We start from the raw sequence: 22,433 nt of genomic DNA, 5'->3' as shown, positions 1-22,433 counted from the left end.
ACCCTACAGTACAGAAAGAGGCCATCCGGCCCATCAAGTCTGCACCGACCACAATCCCACCCAGGCCCTACCCCCATATCCCTATATATCTACCCACTAATCCCTCTAACCTACACATCTCAGGACACTAAGGGCAATTTTTAGCATGGCCAATCAACCTAACCCGCACATCTTTGGACTGTGGGAGGAAACCGGAGCACCCGGAGGAAACCCACGCAGACACGAGGAGAATGTGCAAACTCCACACCGACAGTGACCCAAGCCGGGAATCAAACCCAGGTCCCTGGAGCTGTGAAGCAGCAGTGCTAACCACTGTGCTACCGTGCCGCCCTAAAAGAAGGCGCTTTGCATTGGCCGGGAATCGAACCCGGGCCTCCCGCGTGGCAGGCGAGAATTCTACCACTGAACCACCAATGCACAGAGCTCAACTGAGTATTTCCTAGTAATTCGTGAAGTTCCCGAGGGTAACATAGCAGTGGAGGCTTTTGTGGGAATGGTGGGTGCATGAACCTTTTCAGAGTATAAGATATTGCTAACACTGTTTAAAGTTAGAATTGACGTTGTGCACGTTTAGTTTTGTTCCCATAGTCATAGAGTATAAGATACCTATATGTTGTCTTCTGCTGTTGATGAGGTTTAATTTTGGTGTTTAATAAAAGATATATGATTTGAACTCGATTGGAGCCCATCTTGCTCTTTCATTTTCTCATCAGCTATCTCTGGTCAGGTCACATTTTAATATCCCTTACCATAATTCCAGAGTCGAGACCGAGGGTACTCTGGGCGATTCGAAACCGCCCACTCAGGAACGGCTGCCAGGTAGTGGATAGGCAACAGTTTCCTTTTCTCTCTCTTGGGGGCGCTACTCTAGTGAAGTAGGCGCAAGGTGGCCGTTGCTCCATCGGCGAGAGAGAGAATCACTCGGGCATTGGTGGGGTTTGGGTAACGGCGAACCAAACCTAAAATAAGCCCGCGAGTGGAGTTAAAAAGAGGGAGCCCGCTACACATTTAAGATCAGCAACAAAAGAGCGAAGGGAGAGATTAGAAGAGTGGAGTTAAAAGTTTGGAGTGGACTCTCTGGAACCTTCAGTCAGAAGACTCCAGTTGGGGCGCACCTTCTGTTACCTTTCACAGGTAGGCATTAATTGTAAGATAGAACAGGACATCATTATAGGAGACTCAAATTCTGTCTGCCTCTGACATCTGCCAACGCCCCCTGACAACTTGGGAAGCTGAACAGTGCCAAAAACTGGAACTCTTTTTTTTTCTCTTTCCAGCATTGGGGGGTCAAGGCAAATTATGGAGCTGCACCCGTTCTGTGGCTTGGTTTATATAATCTCAGGATGGAACAGGAATTTCTTGGTCTGTGAGGATTAATGCCGCAGTACAGGTGTTACACCTGCTATCCAGTGAGTTAACTTGCAATTGGGAATTTACTAATTAAGGGAATCTCAGGGACATTAACTATTTTAAGTCCATGGCTCACCGCAAGCATGCAGTTGTTTTGTCACAATGCTTCCTCCTCTTGGCAATTATCAATTTCAAAAATTGGACTGAATTCGGCGTGGTGGCACAGTGGTGAGCACTGCTGCCTCACAGCGCCGGGGGTCCGGGTTCAATTCCCAGCTTGGGTCACTGTCTGTATGGAGTCTGTATGTTCTCCCCGTGTCTGCATGGGTTTCCTCCGGGTGCTCTGTTGCCTCCCACAGTCCAAAAGACGTGCTGGTTAGGTGCGTTGGCCATGCTAACTTCTCCCTCCGTGTACCACAACAGGCACGGAGTGTGGCGATTAGGGGATTTTCACAGTAACTTCAGGGGGCGATTCTCCCAAAAGTACTGAATTGGCAAAAACACTGGTCTAGATCACAACTGTTTTTTCAGTGCAACTTCTCACCCGAATCTCCGCACTCTGTGCACTGCAGAGGTCCCAGTCGTGAATCTCATTAATAACCCAGGGGGCGGGGCCTATTCACGCCGGAGTTTGACAGTTCTGGATCTCTGCACATGCGCAGTGGCCCCGATCCATCAGACTCCCTGTTTGTTGGTCAGCTCGATCGCTGGCCAGCCCAGGACCCCCGCAGTGCTGACCCTCCAGCCGGCCCCCATGACAATTCCCGGGCCAGTTCTGACCCTCTGTCCCGGAGCGCCCTGATCTCCAGGCTCCCACCCCCAGCAATGGCGATATCCCCACCCCGCACCACAGCAGACCCCACCCCTGTTAACCCCCCTCCCCTGGAAGACCAACCTCCCCCCCAAGGCAGACCCCCACAGCAAAGCACTCCCCCCAGCCCATCCTGATCACTGGCCTCCCTCCAGCCCAGAACGATCCCCATGCAGAGTGGCAGCAGGACCCCCCACCAATCGCCCCATAGGCCCCGCCTACAATAGGTCCCACTCCCTTGACCCTGCCCAATGTCCACTGGGCAGCACCAAGGTGCCCCTGGGCATGGGCACTTTGCCCCTTGGGCGGTGCCAGGAGGCACAGGCTGGCATTGCCAGCGTGCCCATATCCAGGGGGCACCACCCCCTGCCACCCGACCCTCTGAAGGGCCCTGCTTGCCCCCCCTTCACTCCGGCGGGGTCTCCCGCTAGCTTCCCAAATATGGGAAGCTACTTTAAACCCCGCCGGAGTGAAATACTCCTGGCAGGGTGGGTGATGCTATTGGGCCCGGCAAGTTCTATGCCAGGCCCGATAATGACACTTAAGATAGATTGAAAATACATTTAAAACACTTAAAACCACTTACCTCTCTTCCCGCCGGTTTCCAGCGTGGTCCCGACTGCGCCTGTTCTCTGGCTCTGGGAGACGCGCATGCGCCAGGAACACATGCGCGAATCCTGCAAAATGGCCGACACACGCATCTCCCGATCCGACCCACCAGAAAATTTGCGGGTTGCGATGGGAGAATTGCCCCCGATGCAATGTTAATGTCAGCCTACTTGTGACTAATAAATAAACTTTAAACTTTTAATTCAGAGTTATGTCATTCCCTTTATTCATTTGTCAAGCATGGTACACCACGGGTTAATGTGATTCACCATTCACTTACCTTGGGAATAGACATTGACACAGCTGGGAAAATGTTGACATTTTGGTTCTTTTGCTGTCAGTCAACCTATTAAGTAAAAGTTGTGCAAGTTCCACTGCCAAAAATATGTTTACTGACAGTGACAGGAGAAACTTCACATCTGATTATGTGCTGGGTTTACAAAGATAACAAACAGATGGTTTCCAGAACAGTAAGATTCCCAAATGATTGAAATGATAGTTATTATGCCAAATGTTGTGGTTGTCAAGAGATAAGGAAACTGCTGAGTTTTGAGAGATGTTTATTTCCTGTTTGAGTACAGCTGGCACCTTCTAAGTAGGAAAGGAGTGGGAAATTCTGTGGCTGCTTTAGCCCTGAGATTGGTGGAAACCTATTGTACAGTGTGTTTTGTGCAGGAAGAATCAAGTCAGAAGTCACTGGAAATGTTGCCATTAACAAGAAGCCTTGAAAAAAATAGTAATGGACTTTGATTTAGTCTAGATTGCAGCAATATCAACACTTTATTCTTATTTAATATACTACTCGCAGAGCGCTGGAGGGGTGGGGCTGGTGATGGAAACTGGGGAGGGTGGTGGATTTGAACATAAAATGGACTCTTACTACACAATAAATTATAAGTTGTAGGGCCCCATAGAAGTTCAATTATAACAGCTTTCTCCCATTCATGTAAAACTATATGAAGTGTGGCCCAGCAACTGTATTCTGTTTGGACACTGGGGGTTAAATTTAATAACCCCCCCCCCAAAATAGGAATTGGGATTGTGATATACAGTTAACCTTTCTGACTGTATTACATACAACATGCCAACAGTGTGCTGCCATGCCTGCATTGGCCTTGAGAGGCGATGGTGCTGGTCATTATCAAAATAAGCATTAGCTGAGGCCATGGCCAATGGTTGGGCTAAAACGATTGAAGATTACGGTATCCCCAGACCTAATACTTCTCATATCCCCCTTCTCTCTCATCCCACACTGTCTTTTGATTTGCAAGCTGCAGATGATGTGAGTAAACACCTCTTATTTCTCTCTCTGTCCACATCACAATCTCACCCTTCTGCCTTTCTGTTCTCAGATACCCAAAAAGTGTAACCTGGACAGAAAGTGGAGGAGGAGCAAGAAGGCAGTGAAGAGGAAGAGGGGCCCTCCCTTGACTTCACACACCCAACCCTTGGCTCAGATACTCACTGCGTATAATTTAGAGGATAGCATTAAGGTCAGGGCTGCATGAGATGAGACACTGGGCATGAGTGGGATACTGCTGGGGCATGAGACTAAGATGGAGCAGGTGTCAGATTGCCAGAAAACAAGGTCACATAGGAATTATTCTGCAAAGGACTCAGCTCGAATGGGACACCTACGGCCATTAGGAAGCCTGCCTGAAAGCCAATGGTCAGGAAGCATGGGCCGGTGTCCCAATGTTTGTGTGCGGCAGTGGATGCTTAGATTGTTGCTATCATGTCTGTTCATTCTAATGTTCAAAGGGGAGGTGTCACAACAATAAAGAAATCAACCAGCAGCTAACCTGTGAGCAATTCATGTTTCTTTAAATAGCACTGGTGCGAATCCTTTCTTATTGATGAAAACTTGATCAGTTGTGCAAGCTTAAGAGCATTGACCCGAGCGTTGGCACCAAAACCAGCATTGCAGACTGATGACAACCTGATCATAATTCCTGTGGTCAATGAGCATGTTCATGCTGGTGCCCTCACCAAGTTAGAGTCTGGCATGATTTGCCCCCAAAATGTGCACATGCACCAGAGATTCCAACTTCTGGCTCTAGTCTAAGGCTATTTGCAGTGCTGAAAAAGAGGCACAATTTATCCTAATTTTTAGCCCTGTATGTCAGTTTATTTTAACATGTAAAGTCTCCAGTTTAATTTTTTGAAGGCATGTTTTAAATGAATGCTCCTAATTCCACTTCATTACTCCTGGCACCTGAGCATTGGACAAGGAGTGGGTGAGTGTGCACAAAATGTTCTTGAAGTGAATCTGTGATACCAGAGCAGAAAAGGAAGTTCATGCACAGATGGACATCCATGGCATAAAAAGCCATTTCTTGGGGGCTTACTTCAATATTATGTAGAAGTTAAGAAAGACATGCATTCATACAATGCCTTTCATGGCTAGGAGATACCCCAAATCATCCCCTATTTTATGAGAAGTGGTGGCTGTTATAATCTAGGAGATGTGGCAGCCAATTTGCACACAGCAAGGTCTCACAAACCATCCCACTCATCTTCAAAGAGTGTCATGGGACCTATTAGGGAGGGTGATTCTGACTCTCAGGATGGTGGATGCCATCCTGAAAATTCAGGCCGTTGGGTTTTTGGATATTTTTGTAAGGTAGCATCTATTGGAGTGACCTTCAGATGATTGGAGGTTGTAATGTTTAGGGTGCAGAATGTACCAAAGATTTATACATTCCATCCTGCCCAGGTGCAGGGGTATAACCGTATTGGGAGATAGCACAGATTACAGGTCATTTCAAAGATCAGTGAACAGCAGTGAGTAAATAACAGCCGGTAGGCTGCACACGGAAAGGAGAGTCCAGGCAATAGAAGTGCTGCCATTAGCTCCATGCTGCTGATGGGTCTGGCACACACAGAGACGCAGAAGCAGCTGTTAGCAGCACTGTGACTGAGAAGCTGGGACTGTGCCTGTGTTTCGATGCTAGATTGTAGCCTGGCCATTACAGGGGAATGCAGTCTCAGTGGTAAATCAAGCTCATCTGGAAAAGAGAATCAGAAGGCTGGACCTGGGAGCAGATTTGAGAGAGACCAAGTCTAGTGTGAGTTTTGAGTGAAGGTTTTACTCATGGAGCTCGGTTGGAGTAGAAGGGCTGTCGGCTAAGGATCAGATGGGAGTGGAGCAAAAACTCCTCATGAAGAAGACAGAGGTTTGAAGACTTTAGTGGCTCATAGTGAGGACTAACATCTGGGTGGGTTGCTGATACATTTGTGGGACCTAACTTAGTTGTGTCTGCCATTTAATGTGCAGTTTGTGGTGTGTCCAACCGCAGTTTGCCTGTTAATTCATGGTTAGCTCATGTTAATTCTGTATGCCAGAGAATAAGATAGAGTATTGACTGTTTGCTGTTGATTTTTGTATGGTGAACTGTATGTTCAAAACCATGGAATCTTGTGGCTTTACTCTCAGTGTAAGCAACTGGAATTTCTAATTTTGTCTACTTCAATTAAAAAAAAGTTACTGGTCCCTAATCAGATTTTGACAAATTTGCGGGTATCGTTTGGGACTGTACTAAAATTTGGGAGTCTGGCCTGGAATCGTAATGTTAAGTATTACAAAAACATCAGAATGCATACATTGGGAAGAGGCCATTGGTCCATATTCCAGCCCTTCCATCAGACATTTATAATCTACACTATTATGGACTCAACTCCACCCACCGAATCTCCTGAAGGATAATTCTGCCTAAATACCTCCTGACTCCATGCTTTTGAGATGTGCTATCGACCCTGGCTGTCAGCGCTCCACAGATAATATCCCACTGGCCCCTGTAGCTCAGGAACCATAATTACTTCAATCTATAATTAACACTAAAACCTACAATTTCAATTCCAAGCAGATACTTATCAAACTTTTTCTCCTGAAGGAACTAAATGACACAATGTCAGCTGTTGTCATTAAGAATTTTTGTCACATATCCAGAAGTATTTTTGTTGGGGGGGGGCGGAGGGGGTGGGGGGTAGTATTTTCTAGTTTTGTTTCAGCCTTGTTTATTTTGAATTCATGCATTCTGGTTTTGTCTTCATAGCTCAAGTGGTAACAGCCCAATTAAAGTATAATGCCACCTATTCTTTCCTCAAGAAAAAATTTAAATATACAAGGTCTCCAAATGATGGGAAAGAAGTCCTCTTCATTTATGTGACAATCGTTTCCCAAATCTGCACGCTGATTCCATTTGGCATTTAAAAAAATAGGATTTATGTTTCCCTTCCATTTATTGTTTCCAATGGCAACCAATCGAGTTTTGCAAACCTTTCATGAAGGTGAATTTCCACTGGATTGCCCAACTTGTCAACCATATCTTCAGCAACAGATCCATGGGAATCCTGAGAAAATTGTGAAGATGGCTTTTACATGGTTTTTCTGGAATTTCCACAGTACTCGCATCATGGTTATAGCTGGAGTGTTCCCACATAGGTCACCTCCCCTTCCTGAAAGCCCTAGGTTCAAAATCATTAGTAACACTTTTCTGTGAACTCTTACCAATGTCCTCTTGAAGGTAGGATGGCCAAAATGTCAAACATTATTGCAAATGTGGTCCCACCAGACACCCATACAAGGCTAAAATAACTCGTTTGAATTACCAGGATGAATATTTGTCTTTAGTGTTAGTACTGCAGAATTATAGGGGGGAATTATCCGACCTCGCTGCTCCATTATTAGATCAATGTTTCTGGCATGACTGGCTGTGAGTGCACAGTGAGTGCAACGTTGGTGTTTAAATGAAGCTCCCCTTGTTAATGGTGCACAGCTGCAGCCACCTCAGGCGAGTCACGCGCCTGGAGACTCCATAACGGCGTGTTTCAGGTGATGGCCATGTGATGTGTACTAAGTATCAGTGAATGGCAGTGTGGAGCACACCGAGGAGACCAGCACGGATCACTCCTGTTTTCTAGCCATTATGACAGAAATACTTTGGGAGAATTCCGCCCTACTTTTGCCGTGAGGGCAGGTAGGAATTCTAAGGCCCAACTGATTTTCCAACCTTTCTCTTTAACATTCCAGGCACACAATTTAACAAGTGCAAATTCATGAATACGCATCCAGTGTGCAAAGGTGCTGTGCTAAAAGAACTAACTATAAACATTTATCTCACAGACAAATACTCATGAGATGCATCTCAATCGCTGATTAGCCTGGCTGCTGGCAACGCTGCATTTCATGGAAACGTGCAGTGAACGATCAATAATCAATCTTTTCCCATCTTTGCTAATAGAAGTCCCTTCATCATGCACAGATTTGTCATGCTGAGAGGAAATGTACAGATAATGAAATGAATGCCCTGTTCAGATGATGTCACAGACTTACAATAAATTCTGGAACATACTTGGAAAGAGTCCTGTGAATGGGGAAAATAATAGCACAGCTTATGCAAGATAAATGCAGCATTTAATGTGTTCGCACATAAATCTGATTCAACTACTCAGAGCCTGTGTGGACTTGACTATATACAAATGCTAATATGCAAGTCAATCAGCAAGCACACTTATAGCTGCCACACACAGTCAGACATATTCACAGCCACACTGGATAGCAGCACCAAGTACGGAAATTCATTGTTCTGTTAAGGTAAAGTGCAGAACATATAGAGGGCTAACCAGATGATAATGATAACACATTCCACATATTACCCTTCATTTTATTATGCTGATCAAATAAACTCCATAAAATATTTTATATTTTTAACTATTTTAATGCAAAAATGATATGGTATAAAGAAGGAAAATGGGATTCTTGGCATTTCTATTCTTGGTTTCTTACTTGCAAATTAATAACATTCTGTGACATATGATAATTTTATTGAAATAGGAATTATAGTGCTTGTCCATGAGTCATGCTACAATCACATATTACACCTGGACATATGTACAAATTATTTCAGTGCCTCAACATGGTTCATGTTTGACATTGGGACTAAGTTTTCATCATGGAGGTAGGAACTGGGAGCCAGGGGTTTTCTCAATATCAGGATTGTATCTCCCCCAGAACATGGGGTTTTCATCCAGTTGTGGTAATATAAACAGGGCCTAGTTTTAATGCTGATATCCTAAATTAAAGAATTGGGCATATTAAAATCAAACACAGGCAAACCTCGGGCAGGCCAATTGTACAAATACACAAACATGTCTGGGCCTGACCCATCAATCACCTATCAAAGGTCGTTGCACTCTACTGATACTTAGCAGGAGATCATTGCACCCCATTGAAATGCACCGGCCTATTGTTAGAAGCCCAGATCGGGCCAGACTTTCTGTCACCGAGAGTTCCTGCAGTTAGCTTATCTGACAACAGGTTACATGTAAGCAACAGCATGGAGATGGACACCTGGGGGCGGACCCTGGTGTCCTGTCAGGCAGACATCAAGAAACCCAGTGGGTATTGGAACCCCCTCCTGGGACCTCATTGGCTGGAAGCCAGAGAAGTTTCTGGAAAGGCAAGCAGGCTGGGGGATAAAGGGACACATTTTCAGACACACCAGCAACGAAGACTTGACGAGGGAGATGACCTTGGCCATTCGGAAGACTGACCAGAGAAGGAAGGAAGAAGCTGCCATCGAGACTCACCTTCGTGACGATGGACCAGAGGGACTCAGAGAATCGAGCCTGCAGTTTTAACCAAACCATCTTTGGGGGTAGTATACTTGAATCTGGGATATCCTCTTGTTTTATGTGGGTAATTTAAGGGTTAATAGTGTTATTATTAATAAATTTATTGGACCTTTACTTGTGTTTGTCCTTTGTCCATCTTGCAAATAAGGGCACCGGGGTAAAACCTTGGAGTAAGCAAACTGGTCGAAAGTATCTGAGAATTAACAGGTACAACACAGTGGAGGCAAAGATGGCCTCATGTCAGCCTTGCAGCCAGGCAGAGCTGGAAAAGGCTGATGCCAAGGTGGCTAGGTTAAAAGGCCTGCCTCTCTTTGTAGAGATATTGGTTCTGTTCTGCAGGTCAGTGTGAAGATCCCCACAACCCTCATCCTTACCCCACTCACTAGCTCACCCCTCTCAAGCATACCCTCCTCTCCGCACTCCCCCAAACCATTTGCCTAGTATTCACCATAAACATAACTCAAAATCCTATACTAAAATCTGGAAGGCATTGAAAAGTTCATAGATAAGTCAAAATAAACAAATTTGGGGTGGCACGGTAGCACAGTGGTAAGCACTGCTGCCTCACAGCTTCAGGGATCTGGGCTCGATTCCCACCTTGCACATTCCCCCTGTGTTGGTGTAGGTTTCTTCCGGGTGCTCCAGTTTCCTCCCACAATCCAAAGATCTGCGTGTTAGGTTGATTGGCCATGCTAAATTGTCCCTTAGAATGCTGGTGTAGGTTAGAGGGATTAGAGGGGTAAATATGTGGGGTTACGGGGATAGGGCCTGGGTGGGATTGCTGTCGGTGCAGACTCGATGGGCCAAATGGCCTCCTTTGCACTGTAGGGATTCTGTGATTCTATGTAATATTACTTGAAAATCCATTTAAAACCAATTTCCTCTTCAGAAGCTCATACATTTGTAAAAATGAGCAAACATCACTTGAATATCTAGTGAACAATCATTCAGAAGTTCATAAGTCTATGAAAATATCCAAGCTAATATTCCTCTGAACAACCTTGTAAACAAACCTTGCTGAACAGGATCTGTTGGAGCCTTTGAAGACAGCCAGAAGTTTGGATATCTGTCAAAACTTTGATATAGCTAAACAGATCGCTGAACTGTTCATTGAAGATTTTGTGAACAGATAGGTAAGCTGAATGTCAAAGGAAAATATAAGCAATGGGACATTTCACACAATCAACTCTGGATTTCAAACTGGGATAGCATTTTAATATTATTAAATGCAGAACAACACTTTATTTGATGACCTACACTAATGTATTTAAATGCTTTTCCACGTTCACATTCAAATTGGGATAGATAGCATTTCAATATTATATAATTATCAATTTGATGATCAATACTAATATATTTGAACACTTTTTCACTTTCACAGTACTAATCTTTTCCTTGACAGCTTACCAGTTGTCAGAAGTAACAACCTGACAACCACATTATTTAGTAGTCACTTATCTTTTCAAATGACAGCATTGTCATCTCTCACAAACAAATACAACTTAGACTTCAGCATTTCATAAGGACATGTGAAGTCGGCAATACATTTTGCATTGGATTCCTGCCTCAAAACAAAGGTTCATATAGGAACTCAACAATTCTCCGCTTGAGTGATTTACATCAGCTACCAAAACCCACCAGTCTCTAACAGAATCGTGGAAGTTCCAAAATGCCCACTTTGAAAATGTCAAGACAGCAGCATGCAAATTCCCAACTCGCCCCTTTTCCAAATCGATGAAGACTGCTGGCACTGGAAATGGGGACTGGAATCCTAGATATGAGTCCCCACTCACATTTTCACAGCTTTCCCCATGTACTTTGGTTCTGTGTTAGGATGGGAAACTCCAGTACTGAAGAAAAGAAAATGATCATATCCATTATCAATGATGCCTGTGTTCCATTGATGCATGATTCAAATTGTTCTACCAACAACATACAGCAAGTCTTTACGTGAAAGATTTTTGTTGGCATTAAACCAAAATGCAAAATTGCTTTTAATTATTGAGGTGGTGGAGGGTTGACTTTTAAATCAATCAATTTAAACCTTGCTTCCATTTATAATGTCCCCTACAAATAGAAAAATGGACCATTGAGCAGAGTCAATGAACCCCACCTTGGTCAACACAGGAAACTTCATTATAATCAGTATTATTGGTCAAAGGGAAATCATGGGCTACATTTTAAAAAATGATTTGTGTGGCATTTGAAACACTGCATCTGTGAAATTTTACCTAGCACTTTACAAAAGCATTTGACAGGTATCTTATACTGCAGTTTTAAAACAAACCTTGTGATTTTTTTTGTGTTGATCGTGTTGAGGATTCTTGACTCTGTTCAATGGATCATTTCTCTATTAGTGACATGTGGGGGACATTATAACTGGGAGCAGAGTTTAAATTGATTGATTTAAAAATCAAACCCCTCACCCCACACCCTCCCACCCCCCCCCCCCCGCCCCGCCCCCCCCAACAATTTGAGACTAGGGCACTTTTAACTCCATAAACAACATTTACATCCATCAGTTACCTGCCTGCTCTAAAGGGTGGAGACAATTGGTCAATTGCTGGTGAATGAATACTGGGTGGCCTCTGGACTGGCCTCTGGCAGTTGGGTAAGTACAGTAAGAAGTCTCACAACACCAGGTTAAAGTCCAACAGGTTTATTTGGTAGCAAATACCATAAGCTTTCGGAGCAAGTTAAGCTTTCATTGCTCCGAAAGCTTATGGTATTTGCTACCAAATAAACCTGTTGGACTTTAACCTGGTGTTGTGAGACTTCTTACTGTGCTTACCCCAGTCCAACGCCGGCATCTCCACATCAGTTGGGTAAGTCACAGGGTTGGTGTTTTCAGTAGGGACATGCAGGTGGGAAATGAGGAGTAGGGATAAGTGAGTGGGAGGATGACTGCACCTCCTGTATACGCATAAAGGTAAGTTTGAAACATCTTCTAAGATCTCCGCTTCTTCTTCAACAGGTTTTAATGAGCCTGATGTCTGCGGTGATTCTAATGCCATCACATGTCTCCATTTTGCTTGTAATAATAAGGCTGCCTTCTGAGAGAGACAAGCGTCTGACCTCAATGGAAATGAAAATTGGGGGGATATACAAATAATGCCTGAATCCAATCGCTGGTTATACGTTATTGCCCAAGTCAAAATTGCCTCCAGTGATTTAGATCCAGTGAGACGTTGGCCTTACGCTTGTGCATAACAGCAGTGCTATGTCGGGATACATTTTAGTTCCTGCCGTAAATATCATTAGGTAAAATAAGAAAAAACAATCCTTTTTTAAAAATATTTGTGTGGTCTGTATTTTATTTCATAAAAATTGGACATGTGGTAGTGACGTTACACTATGTTTCTCCTTTAATACATGGACTATTAATAGACCATTAAAGTGTAATCTTGTAGCCTTCTATCGTGTGTAAGAATTTAGTTTAATTTATTTTGACGAAGCAAATTATGAGATCAAAAGAATTCCTATCTGTATTGACAAGTGATTAATCCAAGTACCGGTCCCAAAGGCTCAGTACTTCTGATTCTGCAGTGTACAGACCTTAGGAATTAATTAATGGAAATCCCCAGCAGTCAATTTATGGATATATTATATTGAAATAATCATTTTAATTACTAATTTGAAAGGTTTAAGCATGACTTTGCATCCTGGGATAATTAAAATTCAGTATTTCCATCTTTCAGTTTATGGTCCCAAGGATAGATTACTTTTAAAATTGATCACAAGCAGAGCAGATATTTTATATTTTGTCAATTGTAAGTGCTCTGTTTGGGGTGCTTTGTCCTTGACCTGCCCAGCGAGGGAGATGTTTTGATTTGCAGCCTCACTGCGATTGAAGTTAGCCAGTTTCAGAAATGGATTTTAGTGAATTATTGGGTGCCTGAGCCATTAAACCAAAGCCAACCGCATTTTTGTCTCAGAGAAATATGCTACTTTCAATGATAAAATCTCTTTTTATGTGTTTTGAGAGTGACTTAAACAATTCCCACTTTCACTCTTTCAAAATACATTTTGAAGTTAAATGTTAGAAAACAAGGTTGCATCCTACTAAATATCCTTTACAAATATAAATGCATTTTGAATATTTGTTATTCAATAATGAAAACATCTAAATAATTGAGATTCATTAAATTTGTGTGAAAATTATCATACCTGCTACCTTCTGATGTAATTGCTATTTTGCAGGAGGATATAGGCATTTGGATTTTGAGGTAATTCTGAACTTATGATAGTAAAGTGGTAGTCTGTCCTGCAGTCTCCAAGAATTAAAGATTAATGGTCTTCACACTTCTGTGAGCAACACAGGAGAACAATCACAGCAACACTAAATTATCTGTGTGTTTTTTAAAGATTTTCTTTGAATATTTTTGCTTATTAATAGTAAACATTATTGGAAACGGGTAAAATGCTGTTTGACTGGAGCTGAGAGGTCATGTGATGAAGCCTCCAAGGGTACATCCATCCATAGCTGGAAGTCTTAGCTTGGGCTGCGTCCATTATCCAAATTAATTAGCACAGGGTAAGAACATTTCGCATTATAAAGTAGATTTATTTACATTGGGATAGCATATTCTTTGGAAGTCAAAATCATAATTCTTATTCATGCTCATTAGACGAAACTGCTTCTAAACTTTCATCTGACCATATGCCTGAGTACAGCTCCTACCACATGCTATGTTCATGCTAATATGATTTGGCAACCAAATGATTTGGATGGTAAAAGCAATGCAACAGAATAGAACCATAGAATCCCTACAGTGCAGAAGGCCATTCGACCCATGGAGTCTGCACCGACCACAATCCCACCCAGATCCCTATTCCCGTAACCCCACACATTTACCCTGCTAATCCCTCTGACACTAGGGTCAATTTAGCATGGCCAATCCACCTAACCTAATAGTACCCAAAGTTGCCTGAAGTTTCCACTTTCTGAATTCCTCCTGTAATTGCTAACAATGCAAGCATCAAATTGAAACTGCCTATAGACCACTGACTTTGGCTGAAATTAGGAGAGCTTCTGAATCTGTAAATAAAGGACGTTTATTCACTGAATTGCATGAAGTAGCCAACATGAGTAATGTGCTTTAATTTGAAATTGAGTCATGTGATAATGATAAATAATTAGCACCAGTTTTACAATGTAACGGTTATCCGGGACAATCACAGACTCTGTTGGGTGAAATCCTAAATGAATATTTCTCATCAGTATTTACTGTTGAGAAAAGCATGGATGTTAGGGAACTTGGGGAAATAAATAGTGATGTCTTGAGGAGTGTACATATTACAGAGAAGGAGGTGCTGGAAGTCTTCAAGCGCATCAAGGTAGATAAATCCCAGGGACCTGATGAAGTGTATCCCAGGACATTGTGGGAGGCTAGGGAGGAAATTGCGGGTCCCCTAGCCGAGATATTTGAATCATCGATAGTCACGGATGAGGTGCCTGAAGATTGGAGAGTGGCAAATGTTGTGCCTTTGTTTAAAAAGGGCTGCAGGGAAAAGCCTGGGAACTACAGGCCAGTGAGCCTCACATCTGTGGTGGGTAAATTGTTGAAAGGTATTTTGAGAGACAGGATCTACAGGCATTTAGAGACGCAAGGACTAATTAGGGACAGTCAGCATGGCTTTGTGAGTGAAAAATCATGTCTCACAAATTTGATTGAGTTTTTTGAAGGGGTAACCAAGAAGGTAGATGAGGTTAGTGCAGTTGATGTTGTCTACATGGACTTTAGCAAAGCCTTTGACAAGGTACCGCATGGTAGGCTGTTGCATAAGGTTAAACCTCACGGGATCCAGGGTCAGGTATCTAAATGGATACAAAATTGGCTTCTTGACAGAAGCCAGAGGGTGGTTGTAGAGCATTGTTTTTCAAACTGAAGGCCTGTGACCAGCGGTGTGCCTCAGGGATCAGTGCTGGGCCCGCTGTTATTTGTCATTTATATTAATGATTTGGAGGAGAATATAGGAGGCATGGTTAGTAAGTTTGCAGATGACACTAAGATTGGTGGCATAGTGGACAGTGAAGAAAGTTATCTCCAATTTTAATGGGATCTTGATCAATTGGGCCAGTGGGCTGATGAATGGCAGATGGAGTTTAATTTAGACAAATGCGAGGTGATGCATTTTGGTAGATTGAACCAGAGCAGGACTTACTCAGTTAATGGTAGGGCGTTGTGGAGAGTTACAGAACAAAGAGATCTAGGGGTACATGTTCATAGTTCCTTGAAAGTGGAGTCACAGGTGGACAGAGTGGTGAAGAAGGCATTCGGCATGCTTGGTTTCATCGGTCAGAACATTGAATACAGGAGTTGGGACATTTTGTTGAAGTTGTACAAGACATTGGTAAGGCCACACTTGGAATACTGTGTGCACTTCTGGTCACTCTATTATAGAAAGGATATTATTAAACTAGAAAGAGTGCAGAAAGGATTTACTAGGATGCTACCGGGACTTGATGGATTGAGTTATAGGGAGAGGCTGGATAGACTGGGACTTTTTTCTCTGGAGTGTCAGAGGCTGAGGGGTGACCTTATAGAGGTCTATAAAATAATGAGGGGCACAGATCAGCTAGATAGTCAATATCTTTTCCCAAAGGTAGGGGAATCTAAAACTAGAGGGCATAGGTTTAAGGTGAGAGGGGAGAGATACAAAAGTGTCCAGCGGGCAATTTTTTCACACAGAGGGTGGTGAGTGTCTGGAACAAGCTGCGAAAGGTAGTAGTAGAGGCGGTTACAATATTGTCTTTTAAAAAGCATTTAGATAGTTACATGGGTCCGATGGGTATAGAGGGATATGGGCCAAATACGGGCAATTGGGATTAGCTTCGGGGTTTAAAAAAAAAGGGCGGCATGGACAAGTTGGGCCGAAGGGCCTGTTTCCATGCTGTAAACCTCTATGACTCTATGACAGCTATTTCTTGAGGTGCCTGTCCACTCCTAATCTACACCTGTACAAATTTACAACGCAGAAAAAAATCATTTGGTTCAGTGGGCTCATGCTGGTTCTTGACCAATGCTTTCCAAAATGAATCCCACTCCTGTGCTTTCTCCAAGAAACCTTGTGTCACTCTCTGGCTTAAATATTTATCTACTCTTGTCTCCTCCACCTAATTTTCTCCCTATGGTAAAGTATTCCCAGCTTCAATAATTCTGTGTGAAGATATTTTTCCAAAATTCTTTCCCTGTGTTCCTTATGGCTCTTTGAAATTGATGATCTTTTCTTATCAAATCCCCAGCTGAAATAAATGGAGGAGACTATTTTAATGAGGAGCATTTTTTTAGATGCTGAGGGAGAGTGCCTTTCTACACACGGCAGTCCCCCACATCCTGCAGATCAAATGCTACCCAAAAATAGACGGAAAAAGGCAACTGATGGCAGGCAGTTAGAAAAAGTTATGCCAATGACCAGGAGGTAAGTGATGGAGAAGGATTCCCAGCAGGATCTCATAGGAATGTAGGGTTATGGATGGGATTATGGGGGGCATCCTGGGACCAAAACTACCCTGGTTCCTCAAGGAAAGTTTAAGACTTTTAAGACGTGCGGCAGCACGGTGGCACAGTGATTAGCACTGCTGCCTCACAGTGCCAGGGACCCGGGTTCAATTCTCTGCTTGGGTCATCGTCTGTGCGGAGTCTGCACTTTCTCCCCGTGTCTGCATGCGTTTCCTCCGGGTGCTCCGGTTTCCTCCCACAGTTCAAAAGACATGCTGGTTAGGTGCACTGGCCATGCTAAATTCTCCCTCAGTGTACCCGAACAGGTGCCGGACTGTGGCGACTAGGGGATTTTCACAGTAACTTTGTTGCAGTGTTAATGTAAGCCTACTTGTGACTAACAAATAAGCTTAAACTTAAACTTACTTTTTGTGGCCTTTTCAGCCTTCAGAGAAATTCTCATTGAATCGGGAGGTTGTGGTGGGCACCCTGCTCAGATTGCAGCTATCTGTCAGTAATGGAATAAAACCCCGATTTACATACATGTAGATAATGCCCACATGATTCAGGTGGCTGCCTCATGTATTGCCAAGAAGAGCAGCATCAAACCCCTGCAGTACAGATGATTGACCTGTTCACTTTCAATTCCCCTGGGCTGAGCTATTTTCCCTAATGTCTTTCTCCATACACAGAATGAAAACCCCTTATAATTTTAAAACCGGCTATTAAATTTCCTCTTGCATTTCCATGCTCCAGCAAAAAGGGTTCAAATCTCACCTCATCAAAATAGTTTCTTATTTCTGGTGAATCTACAGTGTGTGTTGTCTATGGTTTTAATGTCCTCTTGACTATGGGGGGCCTGAAACTGAAAATAGTATTCCTAACCATTGCCTTGTATAAATTTATAATTTCCTCTTTGCTCTTTCACTGTGTGGATCGATAAATAGAATTGGCCTTTTTTATGACTTTATTTGCTGGCGCTCATAACATCAAAGAAGATTGCATTTAATCTACTTTCTATTCCTGCATAACCTTCAGCATCTTTACATCAAACTTTAGAGGACGAGGTTCCTGATTAGGGGCTTCATATCTGCATTTGAATTCCAACTTTAACTTTGTTCATCTTTTGTATTGAAAGAGTTAATCCCTGCATGAACCGGTGTGGTCATTAGATAGGTTTAATTGGATCAGTGATGCTGTTTGAACTGAGTGACAGATAGCCACTTAGAAAATGCAATGCTTAGTGAAATGGCAGGCAACTTCCCTTTTGCTCCTGAGTGCCTTCCGTACTAAATTATGGCACTTCATTGTAACATATGAAGTAACATTATGGAAACATAGCTGCACTGTGAAATCGTTGCCAAGGCATAAGTTCATGATTGAGAGGAATCCTCTCCCTAGAAATCCAGGGCTTTCTTTCAATATTATCTGAAGTAAACCCAATTGCTTCTCGGCTTCTCGGCCTTTTGGCTAAGATCAAGTGTAGTATGGTCGGCAGCCCATGGTCGGCCGCACTTGGTCGAGGTCATTAGGTTACACTGAAGCTTCATATGTTTCATATGAAGCAATTTTTTAAAGCGGCATCTTGGCCTTTTGGCTAAGATGCAAATGAGCTCAAGTCTTGGAGGAGGAACCTCCCCCTTCCCCAATCAGCTTGGCTCACGTAGATCACGCCCAGGACAGGGTGGTTTGGTCGCTCGCCCTGTCTTGTCAGCCTGGATCTGAAATGTCTCAACTTGTTGAGACTCTGAATTGGATTTGATTTGATTGAATTGGAAAAGTATTTAAAAAAACCCATTTGATCAGAATTTAGGAATCTGATAGATTGGATTGAAAATAATACGAAACATGTTTTTACTCTAATGTTTCTTCAGTATAACAGTATAAATCTCATCCTATTTCCAATTGTCTTCAACTCTGACAAAGAGTCATCCAGACTTGAAACATTAGCTTTGTTCTCTCTCCACAGATGCTGCCAGACCTGCTGAGATTTTCCAGCATTTTCTGTTTTTGTTTGAGCTCATTGCAGCAATTAGCTTTGACATGCAGATGAGGAAAATCCAGGCTTGTTTCTTAGTATGTGCTTCTGGATTTGCTAATGCTAATGTCAGTTGCACCACAGTCCCAGTCGGATGGGGGTTGGGTTTCTACAAATGTCCTTGGTGCTCCTTGATTAAAGGAGGGGATCTTAGTCAGTGGAGGACTGAGAGGATTGGTGGAGAGGTAGAGCTAGATGTCAGCAGCAAATCTGAAATCATTGACCAATACCCAGGAATGATGATGTCACATAGATGAGGAAAAAGAGACCCAAATATTGATCCTTGAAGAAGATGTTTTGGCTTTGATGAGATAACAATGAATGGAATCATGCGAGGGCAGCTCCATTGAGCTGACAATTGAGAAAGGCATTGGAGAAGAATGGTGTGGTTAGTTGTTTCAAAAGCTACACAAAGGTCAACAAGAGATAACACGCCATAATTACAATGTCTCTGTTTAGGGAAGAAATTCATTTGTGTATCAGACTGCACCATTCTCCAGGGCAGGCGGCAATGCAGGCTGTTACCTGTATCTTGTCTGCCCCTGGGAAATTGACGCAAGTCTGCTTGATGCCACTAGCACTATGCAAACAAATTTCTTTCTCAATGATTTGATTTATTATTGTCACATGTATTAACATATAGTGAAAAGTATTGTTTCTTGCATGCTATAAAGACAAAACATACCGTTCATAGAGAAGGGAACGAGAGAGTGCAGAATATAGTGTTACAATCATAGCTAGGATGTAGAGAAAGATCAACTTAATGCAAGGTAAGTCCACTCAAAAGTCTGACAGCAGCAGGGAAGAAGCTGTTCTTGAGTCGGTTGGTATGTGATCTCAGACTTTTGTATCCTTTTCCCGAAGGAAGAAGGTGGAAGAGAGAATGTCCAGGGCGCATGGAGTCCTTAATTATGCTGGCTGCTTTGCTGAGGCAGCGGGAAGTATAGACAGAGTCAATGGATGGAAGGCTGGTTTGCGTGATGGATTGGGCTACTTTCACAACCTTTTGTAGTTCCTTGCAGTCTTGGGCCGAGCAGGAGCCATACCAAGCTGTGATACAACCAGAAAGAATGCTTTCTATGGTGGATCTGTAAAAGTTGGTGAGAGTCATAGCTGACATGCCAAATTTCCTCAGTCTTCTGAGAAAGTAGAGGCGGTTGGTGAACTTTCTTAACTATAGTGTCAGCATGGGGGGGGATCAAGACAGGTTGTTGGTGATCTGGACACCTAAAAACTTGAAGCTCTCGACCCTTTCTACTTCATCCCCATTGATGAAGACAGTGGCATGTTCTCCTTTACGCTTACTGAAGTCGATGACAATCTCCTTTGTTTTGTTGACATTGAGGGAGAGACTATTGTCATCTCACCAGTTCACCAGATTCTCTATCTCATTCCTGTACTTTGTCTTGTCATTGTTTGAGATCCGACCCATTACAGTGGTGTCATCAGCAAACTTGAAATCGAATTGGAGGGGAATTTGGCCGCACAGTCATAAATGTATAAGGAGTATAGTAGGGGGCTGAGAACACAGCCTTGTGAGGCACCAGTGTTGAGGATGATCGTGGAGGAGGTGTTGTTGCCTATCCTTACTGATTGTGGTCTGTGAGTTAGGAAGTTCAGGATCCAGTCGCAGAGGGAGATGCCGAGGCCCTGGCCACGGAGTTTGGAGATGAGTTTCGTGGGAATAATAGTGTTGAAGGCTGAGCTGTAGTCAATAAAGATTCAAACAGGGAACTATGGGAAAGCTGGGAACAGATCTGGGAAACAACAACATTTTCAAGTGAATGAAAAGGACGTTAGAGATGGAAAAGTAATTTTTAAGACTACAGCAGTTAGCGGTGATTTTCAGGGTCTATCACAATTGTCTCACAAAAGGGAGAACAAAATGTGACATTTGCATGTGACAAACACATTTCAGCAGACCAACTGAATCATAATTTCCTGAAATTTACGTCAGTAGTTAATCTCCCATATCCAGTTCATAAAGGCTATATGAAGACTATTTTCTCCAGACCCAATTCAAAGGGACAATTGTGCCCCATCCAACTCCCCACCCTCTTACAGAGACTTTTTCAGCCCCTCCTGTTTATCTTACCGTGCTTTAAGTGTTTCTAGCTGCTGCTCATCATGGGTGCGATTTCTGGGTCTCACAAGAATTCCCATCTACACACAACAGTCAAGATAGCTTCCTTTAGTAAAAAGGAACCTGCCAGGAGTGATACTGCAGCTGGGAGGGGACTAATCGGGGGTAATATTTGTAATTAAAGCTGATACAGAGATGGAATCATCAGACCATCCACTGTCATTGTCAATGCTGATAGTTGACACATAAGGACAATAAACCAATGGTTGATTGAGAACATACATAGAATTTATTTGTAGATTCATGGAGGAAAGTAGAGTTTCATTTTTGAAAAATATTTCCAATGGTCCATAATACAAAGAACCAGAAGGTCATGGATTCAAACTGTGTCCCTGGACTTGAACATTTTATCCAGGCTGACATTGCAGTACTGAGGGAGTGCTGCGTTGCCAGGAATGCAATCTTTTCAATGAGATGTTAAACCATAGTTCTGTTGATAGTTTTAGATGAATGCATCAAATTCAATCGCACTATGTAAAGAAGAACAGGTAGATCTCTCAGTGCCCTGACCAGCATTCCTCCCTCAACCAATGCCTCCAATGATCAGGATGGGAATTTTCCAGCCATTCAGGCCTTGCTGCCAGTGAGAACAAGAATTTGGCACTCAGCCAAATCTCCGTTCACTGCAACAGGACCAGAGATTGCAGCTGGAGTGAATGGCCGGAAAATCCCACTCTAAATTTCTGTCCATTTATCTAATTTTGCTGATTGTGAGACCTTGCTTTGTGCAAATTATCTGCTGCAGTTCTCTACAAAACAGTGACAACAATCAAAATACAAGGTTGCCCATTTAATTTGTTCTAGCTTATTTAGTTGGGAGGTTCTCCTATGCAGCCTATTTTTAATAGGAATTCCATAAGTCTTCTGCCCAAGTTATAGAGGACGAGCGGGAAAGCCTCTTCAGAATCTCACTCCCTGCATATTTACTGTTCATGCTTAATTTTGAACACAAGTCTATTTTGGAACTCCATAAAAGTAATGGAAGAGATTAGTGAAATCTGGAGTTAAGTGGCATCTGATTTCCCTTCTAAACTTTCAAATCTCTTTGAATGTTTTGCCTTTGGACTTTTATGGAGGCCTCAAATTACCTTGCAAAGCTTACACTGATGTACTAAAATGTTGGTGTAAATCAGTTATGAATTGACTCCTTCTGAAGTGCTAGGCATTAAACCCATGCTTGAGAAGGTCAGTAAGGCACAAGGTCAACCTTTAACTTCTACACCTGAAACATGAGGAAGAATTTCTCTCGCACACAACTCTGGACTTCACTATGGCTGTGGGGATGGGGAAGTATTGGGTAATGTGATTCATGAAGTTGAAACACTGAAACAGAAGGGAAGCTTAAAGTAATATCTCTATCTTTCTGCAATCATAACTTTTCTTGAAGCTAGGCTGGATCAAGTG

The 22,433-nt window shown here is 42.9% G+C and overlaps 1 non-coding gene across 1 annotated transcript; it reads right to left on the bottom strand.

The window, feature by feature from the left end:
• Positions 1-346: 346 nt before the first annotated feature.
• Positions 347-417, bottom strand: trnag-gcc (transfer RNA glycine (anticodon GCC)). The gene has a single exon. It is a non-coding gene; the product is annotated as a tRNA-Gly (tRNA).
• Between the last annotated feature and the right edge of the window lie 22,016 nt (positions 418-22,433).

This window comes from Mustelus asterias, chromosome 1 (genome assembly GCF_964213995.1).
Source record: "Mustelus asterias chromosome 1, sMusAst1.hap1.1, whole genome shotgun sequence".
Taxonomy (NCBI): domain Eukaryota; kingdom Metazoa; phylum Chordata; class Chondrichthyes; order Carcharhiniformes; family Triakidae; genus Mustelus; species Mustelus asterias.
Note: the sequence above shows the minus strand (reverse complement) of the source record. Positions and strands in the feature narration are given on the sequence as shown.